General features: G+C 45.9%; 1 long non-coding RNA gene across 1 annotated transcript in view; it reads right to left on the reverse strand.

Moving 5' to 3' along the window:
• The window catches only part of LOC310749837, an 807,599-nt gene that overhangs the window by 266,207 nt on the left and 529,943 nt on the right, over positions 1-11,449 (reverse strand). The gene's annotated exons all lie outside the window — the stretch shown is intronic.

Raw genomic sequence — 11,449 nt, forward strand, 5'->3', positions numbered from 1 at the left:
AAAACGCAACCTGAAGCATCTGTAACCCGAGGTATGACTGTACTTCTACAATGCCTGTCAGACTGCTGCCTATGGAACATGTTGACATCAGGATAGCTCAGTTGGTTAGAGCATGGTGCTGATAATGCCACGGTTGTGAGTTTGATCCCTGTATGGGACAGCTGCGTATTCCCATGTTGCAGTGGGTTGGACTAGATGATCCTCAGGGTCCCTTCCAACTCTAGAATTCTATGAGAGGCAACATGGGCCCAAGTTGTGGAGGTGCTTCTTCCTGCATTTCCCCTTCTGACTGTGAGTCCTTGACCATGTCACCTGAAGAAGAGGAATCTGAGTCCAGCTTCATGACACTCTTTTGCAGAGGACAGAAGTAGGCCAGACAAGTTTCTCTATGCCTGTTTCTTACTGATGCCTTTGGGGCCTTAACAGATCACGCCTCATTCAAGGCACTTCTATTCTGGACACAAGTGTCGGGTGTGTTAGTGAACGAGAGCTGATGAGCGGCAGGGAGCTCATTTGTGCCTTTGCTCCAAGCCGCACGCCAACTTCAAAGTAGAGGGAGGCCATTCTCTTTGCGCCTATAAATATAATTTCCAGGGATGAAGATGGGTAATTTTCACATGTAAATCTGGCTGGCGAGTCTGCATTAGTTGAGCTGCCGTGCTTGTTGTTTAAAGGGGCAGAGCTGTTCAACGCTGCTTAAAAGAGATGAAGCTAGGAGACAGGCGAGTGGGTGGGGGGCAGGAGAGCAAGCAAGAGATTTCTGCAGCGGCGTCACAAAAGCTATTTGTTCTGGTTCCCTTTGCCAATATTCCCCACTGCTTATATTTCAGAGCCAGTGTGGTGTAATGGTTAGGGTATTGGACTCTCGGAGACCAGGGTTCAAATCCTTACTCAGCCGTGAAGCTCTCTGTGTGGTGTTGTGGTTAAGAGCAGTGGACTCATAATCTGGTGAATCGGGTTCGCTTCCTGCTCCTCCACATGCAGTTGCTGGGTGACCTTGGGCCAGTCACACTTTTCTGAAGTCTCTCAGTCCCACTCACCTCACAGAATGTTTGTTGTGGGGGAGGAAGGGAAAGGAGAATGTTAGCCGCTTCGAGACTCCTTTGGTTAGTGATAAAGCAGGATATCAAATCCAAACTACTACTACTACTACTACTACTACTACTCTTCTTCTTCTTCTTCTTCTTCTTCTTCTTCTTCTTCTTCTTCTTCTTCTTCTTCTTCTTCTTCTTCTTCTTCGTAAACTTGGGCCAGTCACTGCCTCTCGGACTAACCTACCTCGCAAGGTTGTTGTGGTGTTTAAATGAGGAGGCGGAGAACCATGTAATGCCACCTCGAGCTCTTCAAAGAAAAAGATGAGATATAAATGCAGTAAACAACATGGAATAAATAACTAGGGATTCTTCTGTCTGTGACCAGGTGGGAGGAGAATACTTCACACTGATGAACCTTGCAGAGTTAGCACACAGCTTGGAAGTTGACTGTTTACTGAATGCCTGCTGCTGAGCACTCTTTAGCTTTTTTTAGGAAGGCCACAAAGCTCGTATTAAACCAGGACATCTTGAAAGTTGTTCTTTGGAAACCACCTAAATTGTTGAGCTTTTTTTAATGAGAATGCAAAGACAAACCACCGCATTCCACTTTTGAAATCCCGGATGTACGGCAGCCCTATCTAAGCACCTTCAGGCAACACAGAGACACTCATCTTTCATCAACTTGGTGCCGTCTAGATTTTTGAACTACAACTCCCATGTGCCCTAGCCTCAGGTATTCATTCATTCATTCATTAATTCATTCATTCAAACTGATGTGGAGAACTGAATTTAAGACTGGGGGTTGGGAGGAAAAATCTAAATTGACAGATTTGACTATTCTTACCTGGGGATGCTGGGGATTCGATCTTGGACTTCTTATGATCTGTCAGTGACCTTCAAATGCCACTGATCTTTTTTCTGGTGCCATCATTGTTAAGAGGAGAGGATCCCCCTCACTTCTCCTCTTGTACATTGAGTGCTTGTTCCTATGTCACCTGAGAATAGTGGGGTTCCTTTAGTTTGGGGTGTTGATGAGCCTGTGGCCCTCTGGATTCCGTTTGATTCAAACTCCCATCAGCCCCAGCTACAAGCAGTCAGGGAGGATGGGTGCTGCAGTTCAACAGCATCTGTAGGGCCACAGCTTCCCCATCTCTGGACTAAAGCCTTCTGGTTGCTGGGAGCACCATCCAGAAAGAAGGAGCCCTGCTGTGTCTCTGCTTGAGGAACTGTTCTGGTGTTTATTAAGCCTGATTAAAACAGGGCAGTGAAATCTGTGGTCATTTAGATACTGCTGAACTCCCAGCACTCGTCAGCGCCAGCTGGAATGGCCAATGGCCAGAGATGAGGGGAGCTGGAGTCCAACAAGCTCCACAGCCCTGATTTAATTCCTAGGTGGAGCTAGCCTAACAAGTATCCATTTAACAGTGCTGACCCCAAACAACTGCTTAATCTCCTGATATGGTTAGCCAAGACTTCTTCATGGTGTAATGTGGGGTCTAAATATACTCCCTTGCCAAAAAGCCCTGTATTTGTATGGAAAGTAGGCACTGACAGCTTCTCAAGATGCATGCTGCAACTTTTTTTTTAAAAAGAACTATTTGGTTGGTTGTAGATTGGTTTGGAGTGGCCAGAGTTTTTCTCGTGGAGACCAGAGTTTTAAATTAAACAGCAGACACCTCTTACCATCTGCAACGAAAACCTAATTGACTCCCTGAGGAATCTCCCCCTCCCAAGAATACTACCAACTTGTGATTAATTCAGCAGCGCTATCTAAAAACAAACATCATAATTAAAAAAAATTGACAGCTGATAATTCACATTCCTGAAAAATACAGAAGTTACGATTCAGGTGGGGGTGTATTTCCCCCTCCAAACAGACCCCAAATGGGAATATGCCAACAACAATACCCACATCTCTGGGTTGCCTGGAGTTGCTAAGGTGAGTCTGAGTTGCAGATGAATGTGATTACTGTAAAATTAATTCAGTCCTCCTGCAGGATTGAGAGGCAGGACACAAGTCAATTTAAACAAGATGTTGTCAATAACAGGTGCCTGAAATCCAGGTGGACTCTTATCATGAAAGGCATCTCTTTCAGACCATGTGGAGGTTTGCATTTGAGCAAAGGGTCTTCCCTACATCCCGTTCTCATAGATTTCTCCTCCCCCATCTCAAATGATGACTGATGGCTCATAATGGGTCAGATTCAAATATGCAGTGGGCTGTACACGTCAACCACCAGACGGTGGAAGATGTCAAGAACATATTGGGGTGTCAAATCAAATTGCCCCCTGCAAGCTTTCCAGTTTGTGGGTATTCAGATGAATCTTTGGGGATTGCTTTCCGGAGATTTTTTTAAAGGCTCTGTAAATATTCAACAGGAAGGAATCCCAAAGCGTGGGTGCCACATCACTAATACCGTGCAGAGCAGACCTCCTGATAAAATGCTATTTGCAGGAGGCTCTCACCTGCAGAATCAAGTGAATGACTGTGTATATAAGGGGTGAGATGATCTTTTAGGTAGAATTAAATGTACCGGCTCTGCCTGTCATTAGCTCTGGCTACAACTACTGCCTGGGCCTTCTGCCTTCCACCCTACTGATCTGAATGGGCACCAGCCGCTACTGTGAACAGCTGGAAACAATTCAGGTGCAGGGGATTATTGATGGAGCTGGTCTTTCTGCAGACCTGAAATAAGACCTGTTTCTCATCTCTCTCCCACTGAGACAGACTGCTTGAATGGCTGCAGCTAGGTGACAGCTGAACCTTAGCAGGTAGCGAAATGCAGTCGTCCAGACACCTCTGTCTGGTCTCCAGGATGCTCCCAGGACCATGAGCCTTACCAGCCTTGCTCCACATAACTCAATAGCTTTTCCCTGGTTGGAATGTTTCCTTGAACTGTGATGCTGCTTCTTCCTTGACGGAATTCAATTCCCACCTCCCCAAATCCTAGTCCCAAGTCAGGGCCAAAACCAGGCTTCAAGGGCCTTTGACGTGGTACCTCCAATGCCATTTCTTGTGCCCAGCAGCACTGTCCCACAGGTTGTCTGGGGGCCCAGCAGGGAGGGCCATGAGCAGTGGCCAGTGGCAGCATGGTCAAGCCAGGCCACAAGGGTGTGAGTTGCTGGGTCCCCCTGACAGTGCCCAACTTGGCCACCTGCTGACGCTACATCCATAGTAAGCAATTCAGTGCATCTCTTTGGGTAGAGAGAGAGAGAGTCATGCCCTTTCCCCGCGAACCAGAGGAATAGCCGAGCTCCTTTGTGTTGATAGGGATGGAAGCATTTCAATTAACATTGCAGTTTGGGCACCCAGCCATGAGACGTCGGCATTTAGTGACCGCGCAGGCTCATCCATAAGCCAATTTCCTACCAAAGTGAAATGCTGCAGCTTGATGCACTGACCTCATATCCATCACGGGGGGGGGGGGGGGAGGGCTTTGCTCTCTGAGCAATAGGCTGGATATTCATTGAAAGGAGGACTGATATTTCTTAGCCCAGGGATGGGGAAGAACTCACCTTCCAGATGTTGCTAAACACCAGCACCCATTATCCTGCCCATTGGCTGATCAAAACTTCCCCATCCTTGCTTTGCATAAACTATTTTTTTTTTTTGCAAACTTAGCATAAAAGCTTAGAATAAACATAAATTATTTTTGCAAACTTTACAATAACCCTAGAAGGTATGCCAACATGAGCCCCATATTGCAGATTTGGAGGGGAGTCTGAAAAGAAGTGGTAACCTTTCCCAACCTGATGTCCTCCAGATATTGTTTGACTACAGTTCCCATTAGCCCCATCCATCTATCCACCCCCTGGATATTACTGGAGTATAACCTCTAACAACCCCAGCCAGCCATGGGAACCAGACTATCTGATGGATTGCCTACACCAGACGTGGGAAACCTGTGGCACCTCCAGGTGGACTCCAGCTCCCATCAGCCCCAGCCAGCACAGCCAATGGTCAGGGATGATGGGATTTGTAGTTCCAAATTCGCCAAATTATCAGAACTTCAAATCTCCCCTTGCAAACATTGCTGACCATTCCTCCTTCAAGCTTGCAGTCTGTTACGCCCCAAAAGTGTTTCCTTGGGGCTTTCCAAATCACATTTGTAGTCTCATAGGACAAACTAATGTGTCAAGCTTTTTTCTAGGCAAGTTCCCTGTTTGTGCATGCTGATCATGCATGTTAATGAGAATTCCAAGCACAAACCAGTGGTGTGTCATGAGATCATTTCCATCACTAGTCAGTGTCTCATGGCTATCTTAAAGAGACAAGGCTATCTTAAAGTTGTGGTTTTCTGGAAGCTTCTAGGCAGTGATAGGGCACATCCTTGACTGGAACCATTGTTGGGAGAAACTAACAAAGGGAAATCACAAGACAAATGAGATAAATCTCAGGCAGATATGAAAGCATTATCTGCTTTTGCAAATGAGTATCATCAGGAACCCAACACATTTAAGTAAGATCTCTGTCAGGAGTCTAAGAAAATGGCACCACCAGTGTTGAGAAATGGTTGAGATGTGAGATGGCAAAATTTGACATGGGGTGTATTCAAGTGACTTTTACTCAGAGTTAGACCCATTGAAATTCATGGTCCAAATCTTAGGTCTATTCATTCCAATGGGTCTACTCTGAATAAAGGTTAATTGAAAACTACCACATGCCTAGACCCCTCCAGAAACCCCTTTTAAATTGTGCATTTATAATCATTTGTGCTCTTGATTGTATCAGGGTGGCTATGTGCCGCCCTCTTTTTTATGTTGTTGTTTCCTGCAGAAGTTTCGGAGTGGGCTTATTGCTTCATTTCCTGTTGGTGAATATCCTGTACCCTCCTGTTGAACTCCTGTCACTTCTTAGGTTACTAATATTGCTTGCACTATGTCTCCCTAAGCCCTTGCACTAGTGGACAGAGAATGCCAACATATGTATTGTTACGCAGAACCCCATTCTCCAAGCTATTAGAGACTCCAGATGCTACAAGCACTTCCCCTAGGGTTTGGGTTCCTTGGACCGAAGGTTAATGGAGACTGTGGGGTCTTTAAGGATATACCATTTTATTACACATATATGCTCCCCTCACAGAGCTACGAAGCCTGAGTGATCCCTCTGGGAATTGGGGAAAGAGGGCCCTCCTAACAACCCTTAGCAACTGTCAGAGCTGCCCAAGGTCCCAGCTCACAAAGGACCAACGCTGCTTCGTTGTTAAGTACAAAAGTCTTTATTGAAGTTCAGTTTCACTTCCACAGCCGCAGCGTGCAGCTCTACATCTCAACTGTCAGACCGCTGATGCTCCGTCTGAGTCTCCTCCCCCCAGACACCAATTTAAGACTCTAGCCTTACTCCACCTCTTCCTCTGTTCCTTCCGCCTCTGGTTCCGCCTGGCCGTTGGGGTCTCGCCCTTTCTAGCCTCTTCTGACGCTGAGTCCCCTGAGCCTTCCCCCTCCCTCCGGCGGGCTTTAGGAGCTGGTTCCCCATCCGGGTCTCCTGCTGTTCCCCGCGCCTGTACATTTCTCCTGACCGTTTCACTGCTGCTGCTGTCACTGCTTCCCCCTCTGGGGGGGCTAGCTGCAACTGACCTCCCCTCCGTTGGAGGCGTGGTCAGCCCTGACTCACTCTCTCCCCGCTGGAGGAGACGCTGGCCCTGACACATGTGACTCTTCCCCCCCACTACGCTCTGGTGGGGAAACTGGTCCCGATCCCCCACTGCTGCTTTGGGGTTCCCCGCTGGCTCCTTGTTTCTGGTGCGTCCCCCCTGGGACCCCCCTTGCCCTGACCATCAGCGCCCCCTTCTGGGAATCTTCTGATTCGCTGGAGAAGCTCATGGAATCTCTCGGGCCACTGTCATACTCCCCTACGCTGCCCTCGGATTCTTCCCCTTCGCTCTCCAATTCCTCTCTCCCCAGTGCTCCTGCTCCTGAGCCCCTGACAGCAACCTTGACAAACTACACCTCCCAGAATTCTCTGGGGGAAGCCATAGCTGTTTAAAGTGATATTGTGGTGTTTTTAATGTATGGTGTGAATGTGGCTTGCTGTTTCAGCTTTAGCTCTGACCCCCTCCTGAAGTCTATTGCCCACAACTGCTTGCTTATAATTTACCCAGAAATCCCTGGTGCCCATTGCCATGCTGATGCCTCTTTATGCAAAAGGTGGGCACAGATGTGTTTATGGGGCTGGAGCTGCATGCCGTTAGGGAGAAACAGTCAAGCAGGCCTAAGACACTTCAGCCAACACATCTTTCCTTTGCTACTCCTTCTCTTCCACCACCCACTAAGTATAGTTATCACTTAAATAGTTTGAGCCCTTTTATAGCTGGGACGGAACAAGAAAGCTGACCTGCCTCTAATCTTGTTCCTGTTCTCCAGTAGCCTCCTCTGACTGGCATTAATTTTCTATTTCCATCTTATCCACCGAGCCTCAGCCAAGAAGGGGCAGCCGGGGGTGTTTTGCTGTGGGGTTTTGTGGCTTCCGAACTGAGCCAGACAAGGTCAAAGGGCAGAAGGATGAAGGGAAGATTAATTGATTGCCCCACAATGGCCTGGCCTGTCTGAAGCAGCCAGAGGCTGTTGGGAGCAAGTCAGCCTGTTGAGGCCAGAGGACATGTGCCCTGGTTGTGGGGGCTGCGCTGCCCCTTGCCCCCTCATGGCAACTGCTTCGGGGGTGAGTGGGTGGGTGAGGAAAAAGGAATCTCCATTGCATTCATCATGAACAAAACCTGCCATGCCACTACAAACCGGTTTTTAGTGGAGCTTGAACAGAGTCCTGTAAGATGGGGGCCAGCAAATGAATTTAGATGACCGTTTGCCAGAGGCGGGGAGAAGCCACCATGGGCACAACGAAATAGTCTTCCCACAACCGAACTGTTGCATGCAGTGCCTCAAAACAAGGACAGTCTTTCTCTGTTGAGCTCCACACCCTGTTTTGCACAGCAGAGGTACGCTCAAACAAACCGCTTGATTGTGGCAAATCCAAGAGCTTTACAAGAAATATCAAAATTATTAATAATTTTTTTTAAGACATGTAAAAAAGAATTACAACTAAGAGCAAAAGGGATGAAAACGCACCAGCGTCTACGTGTCTGGAGATGCCTAAACAAAAATGTTTTAAGCAGGCACTGAAAGCAGCATAGCAAAGGTGCCTGTCTGATGTCAACAGGCATGGAGTTCCAAAGTGTAGTTGGTGCCACACTAAACAATTGATTTCTTACAACTGCGTAACAAGCCAGTTACATGCCAGTTCCTCAGATCGACGCAGTTGAGTGGGCACATTTATTTTTATTTTTTAATGGCATGATTGTTAAATATCAGGCCCCAGGGGAGGGTTCTTATCAAGATTGAATGGCAGGGCCGGAGCAGGGGAAGTTTGATTTCCCTAAGCGCTAGGGGAAGAAACTTCCCATAGCTGCCAAAATGGAAATCCCATTTGTTTCGTTTTCCCCAGACATCTTCAATTGCTTTGCAGTGAAGACAGGTCCTGCTCTCCTTCCCCAGCATTAGATGGGTAGCCTTGAGCAAAGTACACAGGTCACAGGAAGGTCACAGGGACAGAGAAGAAAACGACATTGGAAAGCTCTGCTTAGAACAGCCTTTAGCACTGAGACTTTTTTCAGCCAGAGGCCGCATTCTCTCCTGGACAACTTTTGGAGGGTCATATGCCAGTGGAGATTTGGAGCCAGAGGAGACAGTGAGTGGAGCAATGAATTTCAGAATGGCACGGGGAAGCTATTCTACCTACCCTGCACAGGTAAGGCAGATTTATTTATTTCTATCCCACACTGCCAACTACCCACTATGGTGCAAAAACAGGGTGACAGGGCCCATAAACACTCATCTTACAGTAGCAATTGTATTGACCTTCAAAACTGTGGTTTTAATACCTTTACACAATTGCAGTCCGGGTTCTGTCCTCCCCGCAGTCTCATTTACAAGAGTTTCATATCTTGCTGCTGAAATCCTATCAGTATATCACATACCCTTATCAAGAATATAAAAGGGCTTTCCTTGCCTCTTGTGTTCAAAGAATTATATAATAGGGTTTTCCCAACTGAGCGTTTTGATTGCTGTGCTCTTAGGGCCACATTTCATTTTTTATGAGGCCATTCTAGGACAACTTGGTGATATTACTGTGCTTTGCCAAATGTACAATTAAGCAAAAGTTTACACAGCCAGGGTAAATAAATGGCTGCTTTGTATCACCTCTGTAGGCATCGTGCCAAACTTGGAAGTGACCTGAAAACATCACAAAAGGGGGCAGAACAGGGAGGGGGGCAGGACAGGGTGTTTGCAGGCTTTTTCAATGGCATTTCAAATATACGTGATTTCACTTAAACACATGCTGTCTTGAAATGTAACCCCTGCATAAATTGGTGGTTGCCTGTATATATAGTTGCATTTGGCCAACAATACACAACTGCTGTTGTCTAGGTATGTCATGTTATTACATTTCCAGCCGCCCTGCCACAAAGATTCTGCTATACACAAGAACTGGTTACATGCTCCAGTCTGCTATACTAAGTCAAGCACAGAATATTATGCTAGTTGGTTCTGTTGCACATGTGTAACCTGCTTCGAAAAGAATCCACTGTTCCTGTGATCTTAATACCAAAGGAGCATTTAGTGTGCCTACCCATATGAGGCTATTCTGTCGGAAAGCAGCTGACATCCTTGAGCTGTGAATATGAAATTTCTCCTAATAACTCTCCCCATTTCAGGAACCTGCTTTGCTGAGATGTTTTATTTTTTGCCATGTAACTTGGCACAGCCTCTGAGCTAAGTGCTCTTCAAATATGGAAAATCTGCTGAAAAACAAAAAATCTTTGATTACCCACAGACCATCCCCGAAGCAATCAGGAAGGGCAAGACTACAGTTTCAACCACTGCTGGCATGGGACTCAGAACTAAGTTCAATTAAGGCTAAATTCAATAGGATTTACTTCTGGATAGATGTGGATAGCACTGTAGTGTCATTTGGGAGTTGAAATGATGGGATCCAGTTGAAGGCACATTATGAGTATCAATGACAGGCAAGGTAAAGTTGACAGAAGGCTTTAAATGAAGAAATGCAGCAGTTTCTGTGGGAAAGACGCTCCTTTCCTTACAAGCCAACAATTTTAATGCATTTTGATTACAGTCCAAGTCCTTAAAAGTACTCACTGTGGTGCAATGCAGATTGTTGAGCATAATCTAGTCAGGGCTCTCATGTAAGCCACACTGAAATACATTGAGTTCAGCTCCACCGTGATGCCATTTCTGTAATGTGTGATGAAACAGAGGCCTACATTCTTTAGAACACTATCCTGTGTTTAGTTATTAAGAGCTATTATATCTGCGTTCTTCAATCAAGTTATAAAAGGGCAGTTATTTTTTAAAACCATAGTAAAATAGACAAGCTGAAAACAAGCAAATTCATAAAAGCCACAGCAAAGTAATAGACAAGTGAAAATAAAACCGAACAAAAAGTTTAGAAGTCTGGGGAAATTAAGGTCTCTATCTGGTGAAAGAAAGAAGCAAAGTGAATGTCAGATGAGCCTTTCTAAGATTTCCAGAGGGATAGCATGTTTATTTCTGTGGCGCTAAAACACAAGTAATGTCATCTGGACCTAACCCTGCATTTCCTTTGCATTTCACTGTTTGTACACAACCCATTCCCACTGGTGTGTGTGTACACCTGCCAACTTAGGATAGCCTTTTAGGGAAAACATCCTTACAAGGCAGCTTCTATAAAAATAAAACCCACATTTCACGTTGTGCTTAAGTCATATTTCAGCCATCATTAAAAACGATAAAAATGTGTTAAGCATAAAAATGACCTTAGCTGTAAAAAAGAGACTATTAACAACTGGAATGCCATTAAAACAATTATAACATTTAATGCATCTGCTGAAGTAGACTGAAGTCCTCAAATGCTTATGCCACAATAAATTTGTTAAGTCTTTAGAGTGCTGCAGGTCTTTTAGTATCTTCTTTGAGGAAAACATTCCAAAACCACCCCTAAAAAGGCACCTGCCCATTGTAATGCACATGGAATAACCTAGAGAACAGACTCTAATGATGATGTTCAGATTGGCACATGTGGAGAAAGACTGCATGTACCCTTGTGCTGAAAGGCTTTACAAGTCAAGTCATGGGTGGTGGTGTGGTCTAAACCGGTGTTGTGGTCTAAACCATTGTGCCTTTCGGGTTTGCCGACTGGAAGGTTGGCAGTTTGAATTTGCACAATGGGGTGATCTCCCGGTGCTCTGTCCCAGCTTCTGCCAACCTAGCAGTTCAAAAGCATACCAGTTCTAGTAGATAAATAGGTACCACTGCGGTGGGAAGGTAAACACCATTTCCATGCGCTCTGGTTTCTGTCACAGTGTTCCGTTGTACCAGAAGCGGTTTAGTCATGCTGCCCACATGACCCAGAAAGCTGTCTGCAG

This window comes from Podarcis filfolensis, assembly GCF_964270895.1.
Source record: "Podarcis filfolensis genome assembly, chromosome: 14".
Lineage (NCBI taxonomy): Eukaryota > Metazoa > Chordata > Lepidosauria > Squamata > Lacertidae > Podarcis > Podarcis filfolensis.